The sequence below is a fragment of the Triticum urartu genome, chromosome 4A (genome assembly GCF_056163025.1).
Source record: "Triticum urartu cultivar PI428250 chromosome 4A, HENAU_Tu73, whole genome shotgun sequence".
NCBI lineage: Eukaryota > Viridiplantae > Streptophyta > Magnoliopsida > Poales > Poaceae > Triticum > Triticum urartu.
This window is the reverse complement of record NC_141876.1, coordinates 443,690,026-443,710,202: the sequence shown is the minus strand read 5'-3', so window position 1 is coordinate 443,710,202 and position 20,177 is coordinate 443,690,026.

Sequence of the window (20,177 nt, the reverse complement as noted above, 5' to 3'; positions counted from 1 at the left end):
ACAGGTAGTAGTCCCTCATTGATTCGGTTTACCTACTAGAGATGACCCCTAAAAATGTGTGAAGACATTGAAGACAATGGTGGTCTGTGAAGAGATTCACATTGAAGACTATGACATGAGAAGACATCGCATGAAGACTATGGATTGCGAAGACATAGTTGTTTTGTAGTTTCCTTTTCTTCTTTGTTTGAGTCATAGGAACCACCGTACTGTTAAGTGGGCTCCAAGTGAACAAAGTCAGAGTGACTAAAGTGATGCTCAACCAAATCCTATGTCTTTGAGTGAAGACAATGAGAGCAAATCTTATCTAGAGATGGATAAGTCAGCTTTACTTGTAGCCCAAGTAAAGCTGTCGCGTGTGTTTGAAATCTGACCATTGGACACGTGTCAGTTCCTTAGTGACCAGGGTCATTTCGGACAAATCAGGTCGGGTTGCCTCCTGGCTATAAATATCCCACCCACTACACCATAAATTGGTGGCTGCTCAGAGTTCGTGCATGGCTTTTGTCGTTTGAGAGCAACCCACCTCCGAAGCCTTTGAGAGAGAAATCCTTGCGAGGACAAAGCCCTAAACACCCAGAGCCAAAGAGTGTTAGGCATCACAAAAGTCTTTCTGTCTGTGTGATCTAAAGACTTGTTACACTTGAGGACTGTGAATCCTCCAGCCGGTTAGGCGTCACGTTCTGAGAATCCAAGAGTCATTATGGATCGCCGGTGAACGAAGTCTGTGAAGGTTTGGAAGTCTCCCTTAAAGACTTACCAGAGTGATTGGGCGAGGACTGTGTGTCCTTAGCTCAAGGGGAATAAGGTGAAGACGCGGTCTTCTGAGTTGAATCTCAGCCTCCCTAATGAGACGTACATTTGTCACAGCAACTGGAACTGGTCCAACAAATCCCTGTCCTCACCAAGCAACTGGTTCTATCCACTACCTCTCTTTACTTACAGTTTGTCTTCGTGAAGTCATTGCCTGCTTGCATGATCTGATTGACTTCACTGTGTGAAGACTGTTGTTGTTTGGCTTCATACTATCTTCCATCCTGATCCATACTACCTAGCTGCTGATAGTCTTCGTGCTTTCACTTCATTGATTACTTGACTATGGCTTGTCTAGTGTAGTCTACCTTCCGTTGTATATCAATAGGTTCATTTCTACTGTTTGTCTTCAAAGCCCCCTTGTTTTGAAGACTTTCGTAAAAATCGCCTATTCACCCCCCCCCCTCTAGTCAATAACTAGCAGTTTCAATCCTCTCTTCAAATATCCTCTGATACCCTTTCATAGCTCCTTCGAAACCATTCCAACCTTAGTCATTTCGCTCATGCATTCCACCCCTTGCAAGCCACTCCACTCCACTCAATCCCACTCCACACCACTCCATCCATCTCCACCATAAAGGAAAATAGATCCAAGGCAATATAAGAAGGAAATAAGTGTTGGGTGATTCCATGTTCACTTATTTGATTCTTTGTAGGCCAAGAACTCCCCTTTCTTGAATCCCTACACCACAAGTTCATCTCTTCCACCACAATATCATATTCTTGTGGCAGAGTGATCCTTTGGGTTTTTGAGAGAATCTTTGATTGAAGATCATTCAAGGAGTTTTTATCAAGTGATTTTGCTTTTCTTGTTACTCTTGGATGACGTGGGCATCCTAGACGGTTAGGATACACTTGAGATCATGTCAAGTTCTACGTGCGAAGGACTAGAGAGTTTTTACGGGATCGGAGATCACCTACCTGGTGAAGATCTACCCTGCAAGTCATGACATAATAGGTTGGGTGTGGTGAGTGGGCGATACAATCCAAATCCTTGTGATCCTAGAACCATTGGCCTGTGACTGTGTCCCGACTATCCGAACCATGGAAAAAATAATCCTCGCATCACATTTGCATTCTCTTAACACAACCTCCTACTTAGGTGCAAGTTGTTATTTCTGCTACTCAGTACTATTGTTTACTTGCTTGCTAAGTACTTTTGGTTGGCTAGCATTACTTGTTTTGTGCTAATAACTATATGTTGGGTAACATAGTACTTTCAAAAAAAATCCTACGCACACGCAAGATCATGGTGATGCATAGAAACAAGAGGGGAGAGTGTGTCCACGTACCCTCGTAGACCGAAAGCGAAAGCGTTAGCACAACACGGTTGATGTAGTCGTACGTCTTCATGATCCGACCGATCAAGTACCGAACGCACGGCACCTCCAAGTTCTGCACACGTTCAACTCGATGATGTCCCTCGAACTCCGATCCAGCCGAGCATTGAGGGAGAGTTCCGTCAGCACGATGGTGTGGTGACGATGTTGATGTTCTACCGTCGCAGGGCTTCGCCGAAGCACCACTATGATATTATCGAGGTGGACTATGGTGGAGAGGGGCACCGCACGCGGCTAAAAGATCCAAGGGATCAATTGTTGTGTCTATGGGGTGCCCCTCTCCTCCGTATATAAAAGAGGGGAGGAGAGGGCCGACCAAGGGGAGGAGGTGCGCCCAAGGGGGGGAGTCCTACTCCCACCGGGAGTAGGACTCCTCCTTTTCCTATTTGGAGAGGGAGAGGGAAGGAAGAGGAAGGAGGGAGGAAGGAAAGGGGGGGCGGACCCCTCCCAATTCGGATTGGGCTTGGGGGGACTCCCTTGCTCCTTTCCCCTCCTTTCCACTAAGGCCCATTAAGGCCCATATACCTCCCGGGGGGTTCCGATAACCTCCCGGTGCTCCGGTATTATCCCGATCTCACCCGGAACCATTACGGTATCCAAATATAGTCGTCCAATATATCGATTTTTACGTCTTGAACATTTCGAGACTCCTCGTCATGTCCATGATCACATCCGAGACTCCTAACTACCTTCGGTACATCAAAAACCATAAACTCATAATATAACCGTCATCGAACTTTAAGCGTGCGGACCCTACGGGTTCGAGAACTATGTAGACATGACCGAGACACGTCTCCGGTCAATAACCAATAGCGGAACCTGGATGCTCATATTGGCTCCTACATATTCTACGAAGATCTTTATCGGTCAAACCACATAACAACATACGTTGTTCCTTTTGTCATCGGTATGTTACTTGCCCGAGATTCGGTTGTCGGTATCTCAATACCTAGTTCAATCTCGTTACCGGCAAGTCTCTTTACTCGTTCCGTAATACATCATCTCACAACTAACTCATTAGTTGCAATGCTTGCAAGGCTTATGTGATGTGCATTACCGAGTGGGCCCAGAGATACCTCTCCGACAATCGGAGTGACAAATCCTAATCTCGAAATACGCCAACCCAACATCTACCTTTGGAGACACCTGTAATGCTCCTTTATAATCACCCAGTTACGTTGTGACGTTTGGTAGCACACAAAGTGTTCCTCCGGTAAATGGGAGTTGCATAATCTCATAGTCATAGGAACATGTATAAGTCGTGAAGAAAGCAATAGCAACAAACTAAAGATCAAATTCTAAGCTAACTAAATGGGTCAAGTCAATCACATCATTCTCCTAATGATGTGATCCCGTTAAACAAATGACAACTCTTTGTCTATGGCTAGGAAACATAACCATCTTTGATCAACGAGCTAGTCAAGTAGAGGCATACTAGTGACACTCTGTTTGTCTATGTATTCACACATGTATCATGTTTCCGGTTGATACAATTCTAGCATGAATAATAAACATTTATCATGATATAAGGAAATAAATAATAACTTTATTATTGCCTCTAGGGCATATTTCCTTCAGTCTCCCACTTGCACTAGAGTCAATAATCTAGATTACACAGTAATGATTCTAACACCCATGGAGCATTGGTGTTGATCATGTTTTGCTCGTGGAAGAGGCTTAGTCAATGGGTCTGCAACATTCAGATCCGTATGTATCTTGCAAATCTCTATGTCTCCCACCTGGACTTGATCGAAGCGTCTCTTGATGTGCTTGGTTCTCTTGTGAAATCTGGATTCCTTTGCCAAAGAAAATGCACCAGTATTGTCACAAAAGATTTTCATTGGACCCGATGCACTAGGTATGACATCTAGATCGGATATGAACTCCTTCATCCAGACTCCTTCATTTGTTGCTTCCGAAGCAGCTATGTACTCCGCTTCACATGTAGATCCCGCTACGACGCTTTGTTTAGAAATGCACCAACTGACAGCTCCACCGTTTAATAAAAACACGTATCCGGTTTGCGATTTAGAATCGTCCGGATCAGTGTCAAAGCTTGCATCGACGTAACCATTTACGACGAGCTCTTTGTCACCTCCATAAACGAGAAACATATCCTTCGTCCTTTTCAGGTATTTCAGGATGTTCTTGGCCGTTGTCCAGTGATCCACTCCTGGATTACTTTGGTACCTCCCTGCTAAACTAATAGCAAGGCACACATCAGGTCTGGTACACAGCATTGCATACATGATAGAGCCTATGGCTGAAGCATAGGGAACATCTTTCATTTTCTCTCTATATTCTGCAGTGGTCGGGCATTGAGTCTTACTCAACTTCACACCTTGTAACACAGACAAGAACCCTTTCTTTGCTTCATCCATTTTGAACTTCTTCAAAACTTTGTCAAGGTATGTGCTTTGTGAAAGTCCAATTAAGCATCTCGATCTATCTCTATAGATCTTGATGCCCAATATATAAGCAGCTTCACCGAGGTCTTTCATTGAAAAACTCTTATTCAAATATCCTTTTATGCTATCCAGAAATTCTATATCATTTCCAATCAACAATATGTCATCCACATATAATATCAGAAATGCTACAGAGCTCCCACTCACTTTCTTGTAAATACAGGCTTCTCCAAAAGTCTGTATAATACCATATGCTTTGATCACACTATCAAAACGTTTATTCCAACTCCGAGAGGCTTGCACCAGTCCATAAATGGATCGCTGGATCTTGCACACTTTGTTAGCTCCCTTTGGATCGACAAAACCTTCCGGTTGCATCATATACAACTCTTCTTCCAGAAATCCATTCAGGAATGCAGTTCTGAAATCCATTTGGCAAATTTCATAATCATAAAATGTGGCAATTGCTAACATGATTCGGACAGACTTAAGCATCGCTACGGGTGAGAAGGTCTCATCGTAGTCAATCCATTGAACTTGTCGAAAACCTTTTGCAACAAGTCGAGCTTTATAGACAGTAATATTACCATCAGTGACAGTCTTCTTCTTGAAGATCCATTTATTCTCGATGGCTTGCCGATCAACGGGCAAGTCAACCAAAGTCCACACTTTGTTCTCATACATGGATCCCATCTCAGATTTCATGACTTCAAGCCATTTTGCGAAATTTGGGCTCACCATCGCTTCTTCATAGTTCGTAGGTTTGTCATGGTCTAGCAACATAACCTCCAGAACAGGATTACCGTACCACTCTGGTGCGGATCTTACTCTGGTTGACCTGCGAGGTTCGGTAACAACTTGATCTGAAGTTTCATGATCAACTTCATTAACTTCCTCACTAATTGGTGTAGACGTCACAGGAACCGGTTTCTGTGATGAACTACTTTCCAATAAGGGAGTAGGTACTGTTACCTCATCAAGTTCTACTTTCCTCCCACTCACTTCTTTCGAGAGAAACTCCTTCTCTAGAAAGGATCCATTCTTAGCAACGAATGTCCTGCCCTCGGATCTGTGATAGAAGGTGTACCCAACAGTTTCCTTTGGGTATCCTATGAAGACACATTTCTCCGATTTGGGTTCGAGCTTATCAGGTTGAAGCTTTTTCACATAAGCATCGCAGCCCAAACTTTAAGAAACGACAACTTTGGTTTCTTGCCAAACCATAGTTCATAAGGTGTCGTCTCAATGGATTTTGATGGTGCCCTATTTAACATGAATGCGGCCGTCTCTAAAGCATAACCCCCAAATGATAGCGGTAAATCAGTAAGAGACATCATAGATCGCACCATATCTAGTAAAGTACGATTACGACGTTCGGACACACCATTACGATGTGGTGTTCCAGGTGGCGTGAGTTGCGAAACTATTCCGCATTGTTTCAAATGTAGACCAAACTCGTAACTCAAATATTCTCCTCCACGATCAGATCATAGAAACTTTATTTTCTTGTTACGATGATTTTCAAATTCACTCTGAAATTCTTTGAACTTTTCAAATGTTTTAGACTTATGTTTCATTAAGTAGATATACCCATATCTGCTTAAATCATCTGTGAAGGTGAGAAAATAACGATACCCGCCGCGAGCCTCAACATTCATTGGACCACATACATCAGTATGTATGATCTCCAAAAAATCAGTTGCTCACTCCATAGTTCCAGAGAACGGCGTTTTAGTCATCTTGCCCATGAGGCATGGTTCGCCTGTACCAAGTGATTCCAAAAGTCCATCAGTATGGAGTTTCTTCATGCGCTTTATACCAATATGACCCAAACGGCAGTGCCACAAATAAGTTGCACTATCATTATCAACTCTGCATCTTTTGGCTTCAACATTATGAATATGTGTATCACTACTATCGAAATTCATTAAAAATAGACCACTCTTCAAGGGTGCATGACCATAAAAGATATTACTCATATAAATAGAACAACCATTATTCTCAAATTTAAATGAATAACCATCTCGCATTAAACAAGATCCAGATATAATGTTCATGCTCAACGCTGGCACCAAATAACAATTATTTAGGTCTAAAACTAATCTTGAAGGTAGATGTAGAGGTAGCGTGCCGACGGCGATCACATCAACTTTGGAACCATTTCCCACGCGCATCGTCACCTCGTCCTTAGCCAGTGTTCGCTTAATCCGTAGTCCCTATTTCGAGTTGCAAATATTAGCAATAGAAGCAGTATCAAATACCCAGGTGCTACTGTGAGCTCTGGTAAGGTACACATCAATAACATGTATATCACATATACCTTTGTTCACCTTGCCATCCTTCTTATCCGCCAAATACTTGGGGCAGTTCCGCTTCCAGTGACCAGTCTGTTTGCAGTAGAAGCACTCTGTCTCAGGCTTAGGTCCAGACTTAGGTTTATTCTCCTGAGCAGCAACTTGTTTGCTATTCTTCTTGAAGTTCCCCTTCTTCTTCCCTTTGCCTTTTTTCTTGAAACTGGCGGTGAAAGGATCGATATGGTTGACTAGAGGGGGGTGAATAGGCAACTAACAATTTTTAGCTTTTCTTTAGCAATTTAAACTTTGCATCAAAGTAGGTTGTCTAGATATGCAACTAGGTGAGCAACCTATATGATGCAACAAGGATAGGAACACAAGCAAGCAAGATATATGAAACAAATAAGCTTCCACAAGTAAAGGCACGAGATAACCAAGAGTGGAGACGGTGGAGATGAGGATTTGTTGCCGAAGTTCCTTCCCTTTGAGAGGAAGTACGTCTCCGTTGGAGCGGTGTGGAGGCACGATGCTCCCCAAGAAGCCACTAAGGCCATCGTAATCTCCTCACGCTCTCACACAATGCGAGATGCCGTGATTTCACTATTGGTTCCCTTGGAGGCGGCGACCGAACCTTTACAAACTAGATTGGGGCAATCTCCACAACTCAATTGGAGGCTCCCAACGACACCACGAAGCTTCACCACAATGGACTATGGCTTCACGGTGACCTCAACCGTCTAGGATGCTCAAACACCCAAGAGTAACAAGATCCGCAAGGGATTAGTGGGGGGAATCAAATATCTCTTGGTGGAAGTGTAGATCGGGGCCTTCTCAACCACTCCCGAGCAAATCAACAAGTTTGGTCGGCTAGGGAGTGAGATCGGGCGAAAATGGAGCTTGGAGCAATAATGGAGCTTAGGGGTGGAAGAGGTAAGTCAATGGGGAAGAAGGAGACCCCTTATATAGTGTGGGAAAAGGATCCAACCGTTACCCACCAACCAGCCCGCGGCCAGCGGTACTACCGCGCCTGGCCAGCGGTACTACCGCAAGGCCGCGCGGTACTACTGCTTGCAACCAAGCGGTACTACCGCACGGCTGTGCGGTACTACCGTACAGACCCACGGTACTGCCACAACCCCAGCAACAAAAAAGATAAATAGACGCGCAGGAGCTGGGGGCGGTACTTCCGCACGCGCGGTACTACCGCGCCCCCCATGCGGTACTACTGCGAGGCAAAAATCCCACCAGGGGGGAAGGGAAACTTCCGTGCCTACTTCCGCAAAGAAACGGAAGTAGCAAAAACCCGACACAGTAGTACTGCCGAGGGGCGGTACTACTGCCTGACTGCACAGCGCGGTACTACCGCTCGGCGAAAGCGGTACTACCGTGGGCACCCACGGTACTACCGTAGTCCTGGGAGCAGTACTACCACAACCAACAACAGCAGCCAGGTAGGGGAGGCAAGAAGACGGAGGAAGCTCCAAGGAAAAAGGAGGGGACAAGAAGGAGACGAGTACGTGATGATTCCACCCAAACCTTTCCAACGCGGACCCCCTCTTAATAGTACGGCTTTCCTACGACTCAAATCCACCAAAAAGAAACGTAGAAAAGACGCCGTCTTCATCAGTCTTCGAGGGGCACCCAATCGTCTTGTGCCTAGCAATGAAGTGTCTGGAATACTCATGGCACACGATTAGTCCGCAAATACCTTGTCATCAATCACCAAAACACTTAGGGATAAATATGCCCTTACAATCTCCCCCTTTTTGGTGGATTGATGACAATATGGGATTTGCACAAAGAAAATAATATTAAGTAAATGCAAACCCCTCCTCTCTATAATATAGACGGGCTCCCCCTAGATGTGTGCCACCTAGATGAGTGCTTTGGACTGCACGGCACACGAATACTAGGATCAAAGCTCCCCCTATATTATAGAGACAAGGCATATCTATCACTAGACAAGATATATCATACATAAGTTAACTACAATAGATAAAGTGCATATGTCTTACACCATATGAAGGAAAGGTCTCGAAAGCACAAACCAAACAAGATCAACCAAGCACAAACGAGGTCCAAAAGACAAAGCAAATAAATGCGCCAAGCACGACACAACGCAAATCCCTACACTCTCTCCCCCTTTGGCATCGAGACGCCAAAAAGGCAGAGAGGACACCTACACACACGGGGTGGCTCAGGCAGAGAAGTCGCCCCACTGCTCCTCGTGCTCCTCGTCAGACTCAGCGGCGGGGATAGTCTCCTCGAGGTCATCCTCTGAACTGGTCCACTTGTATCCCTGCTTTGACACCAGGCAGCCTCAGGTGTGATGATGTCCTCAGACCCGCCAGACACATCCTCTCCAAAGAGCCTCATAACCTTCTTGTCACGGCGGCGACTCTCCTTGTCTGCCACGTGAGCCCTATACTGTCCCTTCGCCTGCATGCAGAAGAGAGTCTTCATCTTGTCCTTTAGCTTCTTGGCCCATGACGGCTCAGAGGAAGGAGTGGTGGACCTAGCAGCACGGTCCTCAGCAACATTCTCAGCAGAAGCAGCCGCCTCCTCACCAGCAGCCCTCCTAGCAGAAGAGGCCTCGACACGGGTAGTGGTGTTGGCCCAGTTGGGCTTGACGCGGAGGCTGATGGACTCATGGCGAATCCAGTCTGGAGCAAGGAACTCATCACCCGGGTACATCTTCTCCCAAGTGGTGGAGAGCAGCAGAAACAGGTACGGTCCATAGATAGGTACCTTCTGAGTGAACACCGCAAACCGAAGCTCACACCACATGATGTGTGAGACATCAAGTGGCTGAGTCTGAGAAGAACATGCCTCTGCACACAGGAGCAACATGTCCACTAGATATGCATGGACCTTGTCCTTGTTGCAATGCGTGGGAACAGAGTGTTGCGGAAGATGCGATGCATGATGTCCAGAAAGGAGTTTAACACCCAAGTTGACTTGCCATTGGAGAGCACCTTCTCAACAAGGAAAGGCTGAAGCGGGTTCTTGTTGGCAGACTCAGAGTTGGCATGGGGGCGAACACCAACGGGGGTGTGAAGCCCATCATCAGGAATGTGCAGCAGATCCATGAACTCTTTCCATGTAGCAGACAGATGACGGCCATTGGTCATCCAAGTCATCCTCCGCTCCACTCCGGGATGAAAGTACACTGAGGCAAAGAACTGACAGATGAGCTCAGGGTCATAGTCATGGTGAAAGGAGATCACCGGCTCAATAGCAAACTGCTCCACCAAGTCCAGAGCCTCTCCAAAATAGTCACGAAACTTGTCCTTCCGCATGTGATGCATGTCTATCCACTTGACCTCCACGAAGGTATTCTGCTTGCTCTTGATCACATCCAGATAGATGAGAACCTGTTGCTTGTTCCAGAACATCTCAGTGCCTATGAGCACAGCCCGAGGAGTCACATAGGGATTGACCCTCCGGCGTTCGACATACTCAGAGACGGAAATCTCGTCCATGCACTTAGCAGGTTCCTTTTTCTTGCTGGCAGTGGTCTTGACATTGCGCTTGGGGGCATTGGAGCCCTCTGGGGCTTCATCTTGGGGGTTGCGCAGACGCTTGAAGCCAGTGTCACGACTGGGATTGGAAAGGCGAGAGCCACCACCTAAGACACAAAACGCAAAACACCCACAACAGCCAAGAGGGATTAATGCAAAGACCACAACAAAGCAAGTGAAACAAGCAGAAAGCACACATGATAAATGCCTAGAGAGAGATTTGATCCCTACGGTAGTACTGCCAAGTGCTGCGAAGCTAAGATAGTAGTACGGCTCTTAGGCGCGGTAGTACCGTGCAAGGTCATGGTAGTACCGGGTCTAGGAGCGGTAGTACGATCTTAGTGCCTCGGCTGGCGCGGTAGTACCGCGTCTGTAGAGCGGTAGTACCGCACGAGCTAGCATGGTAGTACCGCACCTGACGGGCGATAGTACCGCAAGAGCGGTAGTACCGCACATCAGACACGGTAGTACCGCACCGCGTCAGATCTGAACAGGTTGAAATCTGAAAAAGCCCGTGAAACCACGGCAGTACTACGGTTGGACAAAGCTACCACAAGACAACATATCAAATATGATTCCTATGCATCACGACTCTCCTACATCCTACTCTTGCATAGATTTGGCCTAAAATCTCAAGAACAACAAGTTTCTCCCCAAAAACCTAGAAGCAAGAGAACAGCCAAGAAAAAGAGGGATTTGGGGAAAAACCTTGGTCCATGGCAAGAGGAAGTGGTGGGGAACGATCCCACCGGCCGGAATCCGAGGAGAGTGGCCGGAGATGGAGATCCGGCGAGGGCCTCCGGCGCCGTTCTTGAGCGAGAGAGACGTGGGGAGAGAGAGAAATGAATGGGTATGGGGAGTTGGAACTCCCCTGCCCGAGTCATAACCTCCACACTCCCTCGACGGCGCGGTAGTACCGTGCCCCGACGCGGTAGTACCGCCCGGCGCGGTACTTCCGAAGTACCGTGCCTGAGCGGTAGTACCGTGCTGTGGCGCGGTAGAACCGGGCCTCCCAAAGCGGTAGTACCGCGGCCAGACGCGGTAGTACCGTGACCTCAAGAAGATGCACGTTTCGAGCACACGAAAAACTGGATCTTTGCACAAACACTCCGATCCAACACGACACCACAAGACCACGCAACACACAAAGCCAGAAAGGCACAGGACAAACGAAACAACCACGAGACACCACCTCTCCAAAGAGAGGGCGGTGGCCGTAGCCACCTATGTTTGAGTCAATTGGTATGGCACCGCGAAGAATTATCCTTGGGTCCATGACCAAAACTCGTCTTTGAAGCACAAGTACCATCAAACATGGCTAATGTGAAAGACTTGATCGATTTATGCATAATGGGGGGAGGGAGAGTTCATTGAGAGAACATCACTCCCCCTATGTCCATGCCTACATCTAAATAGGACAACACGTTGAGTATGGTGGGGTGTGCAAGGGTTCAAGCAACATTGCTCGAATCAATGATATTTAGCTCATGCCTTAACTCGTGAAATCTTGCTTCATCCAAGGGCTTCGTGAAGATATCTGCAAGGTTATCATGAGTGTTGACATAGTTGAGCTCGATCTCTCCTCGCCTAATGTGATCCCGGATGAAGTGATACTGAATCTCAATATGCTTCGTCTTGAAGTGTTGCACCGGGTTGAGAGAAATCTTGATGGCACTTTCATTGTCACACCAAAGAGGCACTTTGTCACAAATGACATCGTAATCCTTTAAAGTTTGCCTCATCCATAAGAGTTGTGCACAACAACTACCGGCCGCCACATACTCCGCTTCGGTGGACGAGAGAGACACACAACTTTGCTTTTTGGAAGACCAACTTACCAAAGAGCAACCAAGAAATTGGCACCCTCCAGAAGTGGACTTCCTATCCACTTTGTCTCCCACCCAATCGGAATCCGAATACCCTACAAGCTTGAAGTTTGCTCCTCTTGGGTACCATAGGCCAAAGTTTGGGGTATGAGCCAAATATCGAAAGATTCGTTTGACCACCACATAGTGACTTTCCTTAGGTGCGGCTTGAAAACGTGCACAAATTCCCACACTCAACATGATATCCGGTCTAGATGCACAAAGGTAAAGCAAGGAACCTATCATGGAGCGATATACCTTTTGATCCACCGCTTTACCATTGGGATCTATGTCAAGTTGGCACTTGGTGGGCATGGGAGTGGAAGCCGGCTTGACATCACATAGCTTGAATCTTTTGAGCATGTCTTGAGTATATTTGGCTTGATTGATGAAGGTTCCTTCTCTTCTTTGCTTCACTTCGAACCCTAGAAAGAACTTCAACTCTCCCATGGAAGACATCTCGAACTTTGAGGTCATGAGAGCGGCAAATTCCTCATTGAAAGCTTTGTTAGGGGAACCAAAGATAATATCATCAACATATAATTGGCACACAAACAACTCCCCTTTGACCTTCTTAGTAAAAAGAGTGGGGTCGATTAGCCCAACTTCGAAACCACGGTCTTGTAGCAACTCGGTAAGGTGGTCATACCACGCACGTGGGGCTTGTTTAAGGCCATAGAGTGCCTTATCGAGTTGATACACATGATCGGGAAAGTAGGGATCCTCGAACCCGGGGGGGTTGCTTGACATACACCAATTCATTAATGGGACCATTAAGAAAAGCACTCTTCACATCCATTTGTTGTAACTTAAAGTTATGATAGAAGCATAGGCAATCAACATGCGAATAGATTCAAGACGAGCAACGGGAGCAAAGGTTTCACCGTAGTCGATACCCTCGACTTGGGAGTAGCCTTGTGCTACCAAATGAGCCTTGTTGCGAATGATAATCCCATGGGCATCTTGCTTGTTTTTAAATATCCACTTGGTTCCGATGACATTGTGGTTCCCCGTCGGTCTTGGCACCAATCTCCACACTTTGTTGCGCTCGAAGTTGTTGAGTTCTTCATGCATGGCATTGAGCCAATCCGGATCTTCTAGCGCCTCATAGACCTTGTGGGGTTCCACACAAGAGACAAACGTGTGATGCTCACAATAATTTGCTAATTGTCTACGAGTGCTTACCCCCTTTCGTAAGCTTCCAAGCACATTTGTCATGAGATGATCCTTGGTGGAGAGTTTGGAAGCCACCTTGGTGGCACGACGCTCTAATTCCTCCTCGGGGGTGAGACGAGGAGTGGTCACTTGATCATCTTGAGCGTCATCTTGAGCTTGTTCTTGTTCTTGAACTTGCTCGGAGGAGAGAACTTGACCTTGGGCATCACTAGATGTGTCAACGCCGTCTTGAGCGTGATCTTGCCCTTGGTCATGTTCTTGAGGATGAGGGCCTTCATGTTGTTCTTCGGAAGCGTGTGGGCCTTGGGTTGGTGATGGCTCCGCTTGAGTGGAGCTTTGTCCTTCTCCTTCGGCCACAAGGGGTTCCTCAATGGGTAGGATAAAGCCAACACCCATTCTTCTTATGGCTTGGGGAGGAATTTCATCACCTACATCACAAGTGCCACTTTGCTCCACTTGGGAGCCGTTATTCTCATCAAACTCCACATTACACGTCTCCTCAATAAGTCCCGTGGATTTATTGAGGACACGGTAAGCATGAGAGTTTGTAGCATAACCAACAAATATGCCCTCATATGCTCTAGCCTCAAATTTAGACAAACGAACACCCTTCTTGAGAATGAAACACTTACACCCGAACACCCGGAAGTACTTGAGGTTGGGCTTGTTACCGGTGAGTATCTCATATGGAGTCTTGTTCAAGCCCTTGCGGAGGTAGAGCCGATTGGATGCATGACACGCGGTGTTGATGGCTTCGGCCCAAAAGTTGTACGGAGACTTGAACTCCGCCATCATGGTCCTTGTCGCATCCATCAACGTCCGGTTCTTCCTCTCCGCAACACCGTTTTGTTGAGGGGTGTAAGGTGCGGAATATTGATGCTTGATCCCCTCATCACTAAGAAACTCATCCAAGGTATAGTTCTTGAACTCGGTGCCATTGTCACTTCTTATTGTCAAGATCTTTGCATTGTATTGACATTGTGCTTCATTTGCAAAGTCAATGACGGTTTGTTGGGTCTCGCTCTTCCTCTTGAAGAAATACACCCACATGTACCTTGAGTAATCATCCACAATCACCAAGCAATACTTCCTACCTCCAAGACTATCGAAGGATGGAGGCCCAAAGAGATCCATGTGAAGGAGCTCCAAAGGCCTCTTTGAATAAATGATAGTCGTGGGAGGGTGAGCCTTCTCATGTAGCTTTCCTTCGATACAAGCACTGCAAGCACGATGTTTAGCAAAACTAACATTCGTTAGTCCACGGACATGGTCCCCCTTGAGGAGACTTTGCAAAGATCTCATATTGACGTGGGCTAAACGGCGATGCCAAAGCCATCCCACATCAACTTTAGCCATTAGGCACGTCGCGGTCTTAGTGGGTCACTCCGAAAAGTTAATCACATATAGACCATTCTCGACATGCCCAACAAAGGCTACTTTAAGAGTCTTGCTCCACAAGAGGGCCACGGTATCGATATCAAAGAAAGTGGCAAAGCCCATGATTGCAAGTTGACGAACGGAAAGTAAATTGTATGCAAGGGACTCAACAAGCATGACCTTCTCGATCGTGAGATCATGAGAGATGACCACCTTGCCAAGTCCCAATACCTTAGAAGATGAGGCGTCACCCCACTCGACATTGGTGGGCATAGATGGGACCTTGTGCACGTCCACCACCCAGTCCTTGCTTCCGGTCATATGATTTGTAGCTCCGCTATCGAGCAACCATGATCCCCCACCGGAAGCAAACACCTACAAGAGATCAATGCTTGGTTTTAGGTACCCATTTTGTAATGGGTCCTTTGATGTTATTAACAAGGGTCTTTGGAACCCAAATAGATCATTCAATGTACTCATGAAGAGAACCAACAAATTTGGCATAAACATGCCCATCACTAGCACGACATAACACATAAGAAGGATTAAAATCGCCGGCTTTGTTGGGAGGGGTGGCATTGCCCTTCTTGACATTGCCGCCCTTTGCAATGTTCTTCTTCTTCTCCTCGAAGGCACTCTCTTCCTCCTTCACAAAGGTTTGCATGAGAGGAGGAGGTCTTTTGGTCTTGTCATTCTTCTTCTTGTTCTTGGAGTCGGGCACGTACCCAACCCCTTCCTTGGCCACAACTCCCTTTTGGTTGATCAAGAGATCGTTGAGGTTCTTCTTGCCTTGTATGCAAGTCGCAAGACCTCTCTCAAGTTGCCCCTTTAGCTTAGCGTTCTCCTCAACGAGATGCACATGCTCACAACACGGGTTAGTAGCATTTGCATTATCAATTAACATCATACGAGGAAAAGTGGCTTTTCCTTGGTTAGCTTTACTTGAAGTTGATCATGCGACTCTTTGAGGCTAGCATGAGCACCCTTCAAGACCTTGTGAGCCTTGTCAAGTAGATCAAACTCCTCTTTGAGTCTAGCAAAATCAACCTCAAGTTCGGCCTTCTCGGAGTTAGCACATGAGAAGCAATGACGACATGATCATAATCTTTCTTTAACTTAGCATGATCAACGTTGTGTGACTCCTCAAGAGCCAAACGAAGACCACGCTCTTCCTCAAGAGCATTGGAAAGATCCGAAATCTCATCGGCATAGTCACGACTATGCCCTTCCATCTTAGTGATGGTGTTTTCGTGAGCCTCGATCATGTCATTGGCTTCACCAAGTTGTTCCAAGAGAGCAACAAAGTGCTTCTTGGATTTTCCCTTGAGTTTCCCCATAAAGGCCTCAAACTCATTAGCCTCCACATTATCTTCCTCAATTTCATTAATTCTATCCGTCGGAGAAGGATGATTAATGATGGTAGTTTTGATGTTGGGGGTTACCTTGTTGGTGGCTTTAGCCATGAGGCACTTGGCGGTGATGCTCTCATTGGGTGAGTCAAAGAGAGACACCCGTGGAGTCATCGCAATGGCAACGGAGGCCATGACAACCAACTCATCACTTTCATCATCGTCATCATTCTCATTGTACTCTTCTTGTACCACCAATGCCTTGGGAGGAGTCTTCTTGGTGAAGTTGCTCTTGTTGGGGAACGACTTGGCCTTGTCCTTTCGGATGAGCTTGCCACCATTGTCTTCCCTCTTCTCATAGCATTCCGCAACAAAATGACTCACGTTGCCACAATTGTAGCAAGTCCTAACACGTTGCTTGCTCTTCGTGCCACTTGAGTTGTTTTTGCTAAAGTTTGGCCTCGAGTGTTTCTTGCTCCAAAATTGCCTTGAAGCAAGTGCCATGTGTTCATGATACGCATACTTCGTATCTTCGGGGTTGCTCTCCTCTTCTTCCTCTTCTTCTTCTTCAACGGTGAGCTTGGCCTTCAATGCAAGGTTAGGCTTCTTTGCCCTTTGAGAACGAAGCACCGCTTTGTCGGCGGTCTTGTCCAAAATGTTCATGGCCACAAACTCATCCAACACATCGCTTGAGGACAAAGTGTGGAAGTCCGGTCTTTGACGAATGATGGAGGACATGGCCTTGTGATAGGGCATCATTGCCTTGAGGAATTTGCGCTTGATCCAATTGTCATCCGTGTCCTTGCTCCCGTGATCTCGTAGTGAGACCGCGAGTTTGGTTACTCTCCGATAAAGCTCACGAGGTTCTTCATCTTCTTTCATTGCAAACTCATCGGCCTCATCTTGCACCACTTCATAGTTGGAGCGTTGAATGCTTGCGCTTCCCCAGTAGAGAGAGACAACACAATGCCATGCATCTTTGGCCAAGGCGAAGGGACGAAGATGAGGTAGGTCTTCGGGTGGAATTGCATCTTGAATGATGAAGAGAGCATTCTCATTGAATTGATTGTCCGCGGCTTCTCGAGGAGTGAAGTTGCTTGGATCATGTGGATAGAAACCTTCTTCAATGATTCTCCAAAGGTTAGTGTTCACATGATTTAAATGACGTTTAAAGTGGTAAACCCAAGAATCAAAGTCCTCATTTTTCACAATCTTAGGGGGAGGACCGGCATGATTCAAATGAGTGGAAGGAACCGGTCCATCATAAACAAGTGGTGGTTCCACATGGGCAAAGATGTCGGTGCCATTCTTACCACTAGAAGAAGGAGCCTTTAAACTACTAGCTTCCCCCTTGTCGGGGATAGCATCCGTCACCTTGTTGGCGGGGTCACCCACTTTCAACGGTGCGGTGGATAGTTTAAGCCCCTCAAGAAATTTAGTAAACATGCTTTCAACTTTGGTCATCATGGAGGTTTTCAATGTCTCCAAGGCCACATTGAACTCCTCACGAGAGACCGAGGTTCGCCCATCGCCCGTAGACGAGATCGGATTCACACCGGAGTGTTCCTCCACACCGTCTATGGTATCAACCATACTCTTTGGACGGTAAAGTCCTTAATAAAGAGACGAGGCTCTGATACCAATTGAAAGGATCGATATGGTTGACTAGAGGGGGGTGAATAGGCAACTAACAATTTTTAGCTTTTCTTTAGCAATTTAAACTTTGCATCAAAGTAGGTTGTCTAGATATGCAACTAGGTGAGCAACCTATATGATGCAACAAGGATAGGAACACAAGCAAGCAAGATATATGAAACAAATAAGCTTGCACAAGTAAAGGCACGAGATAACCAAGAGTGGAGACGGTGGAGACGAGGATGTGTTGCCGAAGTTCCTTCCCTTTGAGAGGAAGTACGTCTCCGTTGGAGCTGTGTGGAGGCACGATGCTCCCCAAGAAGCCACTAAGGCCACCGTAATCTCCTCACGCCCTCACACAATGCAAGATGCCGTGATTTCACTATTGGTGCCCTTGGAGGCGGCGACCGAACCTTTACAAACTAGGTTGGGGCAATCTCCACAACTCAATTGGAGGCTCCCAACGACACCACGAAGCTTCACCACAATGGACTATGGCTTCGCGATGACCTCAACCGTCTAGGATGCTCAAACACCCAAGAGTAACAAGATCCGCAAGGGATTAGTGGGGGGAATCAAATATCTCTTGGTGGAAGTGTAGATCGGGGCCTTCTCAACCACTCCCGAGCAAATCAACAAGTTTGGTCGGCTAGGGAGTGAGATCGGGCGAAAATGGAGCTTGGAGCAATAATGGAGCTTAGGGGTGGAAGAGGTAAGTCAACGGGGAAGAAGGAGACCCCTTATATAGTGTGGGAAAAGGATCCAACCGTTACCCACCAACCAGCCCGCGGCCAGCGGTACTACTGCTTGCAACCAAGCGATACTACCGCACGGCTGTGCGGTACTACCGTACCGACCCACGGTACTGCCGCAACCCCAGCAACAGAAAAGATAAACAGACGCGCAGGAGCTGGGGCGGTACTTCCGCACGCGCGGTACTACCGCGCCCCCATGCGGTACTACCGCGAGGCAAAAATCCCAGCCAGGGGGGAATGGAAACTTCTGTGCCTACTTCCACAAAGAAACGGAAGTAGCAAAAACCCGACACAGTAGTACTGCCGAGGGGCGGTACTACTGCCTGACTGCACAGCGCGGTACTACCGCTCAATGAAAGCGGTACTACCGTGGGCATCCGCGGTACTACTGCGCCGCCGCGCGGTACTACCGCGAATGCCTACGGTACTACCGTAGTCCTGGGAGCAGTACTACCGCAACCAACAACAGCAGCCAGGTAGGGGAGGCAAGAAGACGGAGGAAGCTCCAAGGAAAAAGGAGGGGACAAGAAGGAGACGAGTACGTGATGATTCTACCCAAACCTTTCCAACGCGGACCCCCTCTTAATAGCATGGCTTTCCTACGACTCAAATCCACCAAAAAGAAACGTAGAAAAGACGTCGTCTTCATCAGTCTTCGAGGGGCACCCAATCGTCTTGTGCCTAACAATGAAGTGTCTGGAATACTCATGGCACACGATTCGTCCGCAAATACGTTGTCATCAATCACCAAAACACGTAGGGATAAATATGCCCTTACAGGCGGTCTTATTGACCATCAACACTTGATGCTCCTTTTTGATTTCTACCTCCGCAGCCTTTAGCATTGCGAAGAGCTCGGGAATTGTCTTATTCATCCCTTGCATATTATAGTTCATCACGAAGCTTTTGTAGCTTGGTGGCAGTGATTGAAGAACTCTGTCAATGACACTATCAACAGGAAGATTAACTCCCAGTTGAGTCAAGTGATTATGATACCGAGACATTTTGAGTATATGCTCACTGACAGAACTATTCTCCTCCATCTTGCAACTATAGAACTTATTGGAGACTTCATATCTCTCAATCCGGGCATTTGCTTGAAATATTAACTTCAACTCCTGGAACATCTCATATGCTCCATGACGTTCAAAACATCGTTGAAGTCCCGGTTCTAAGCCATAAAGCATGGCACACTGAACTATCGAGTAGTCATCAGCTTTGCTCTGCCAGGTGTTCATAACATCTGGTGTTGCTCCTGCAGCAGGTTTGGCACTCAGCGGTGCTTCCAGGACGTAATTCTTCTGTGCAGCAATGAGGATAATCCTCAAGTTAGGGACCCAGTCGGTGTAATTGCTACCATCATCTTTCAACTTTGCTTTCTCAAGGAACACATTAAAATTCAACGGAACAACAACACGAGCCATCTATCTACAACAAATATAGACATGCAAAATACTATCAGGTACTAAGTTCATGATAAATTTAAGTTCAATTAATCTTAAGAACTCCCACTTAGATAGACATCTCTCTAATCATCTAAGTGATCACGTGATCCAAATCAACTAAACCATAAGCGATCATCACGTGAAATGGAGTAGTTTTCAATGGTGAACATCATTGTGTTGATCATATCTACTATATGAT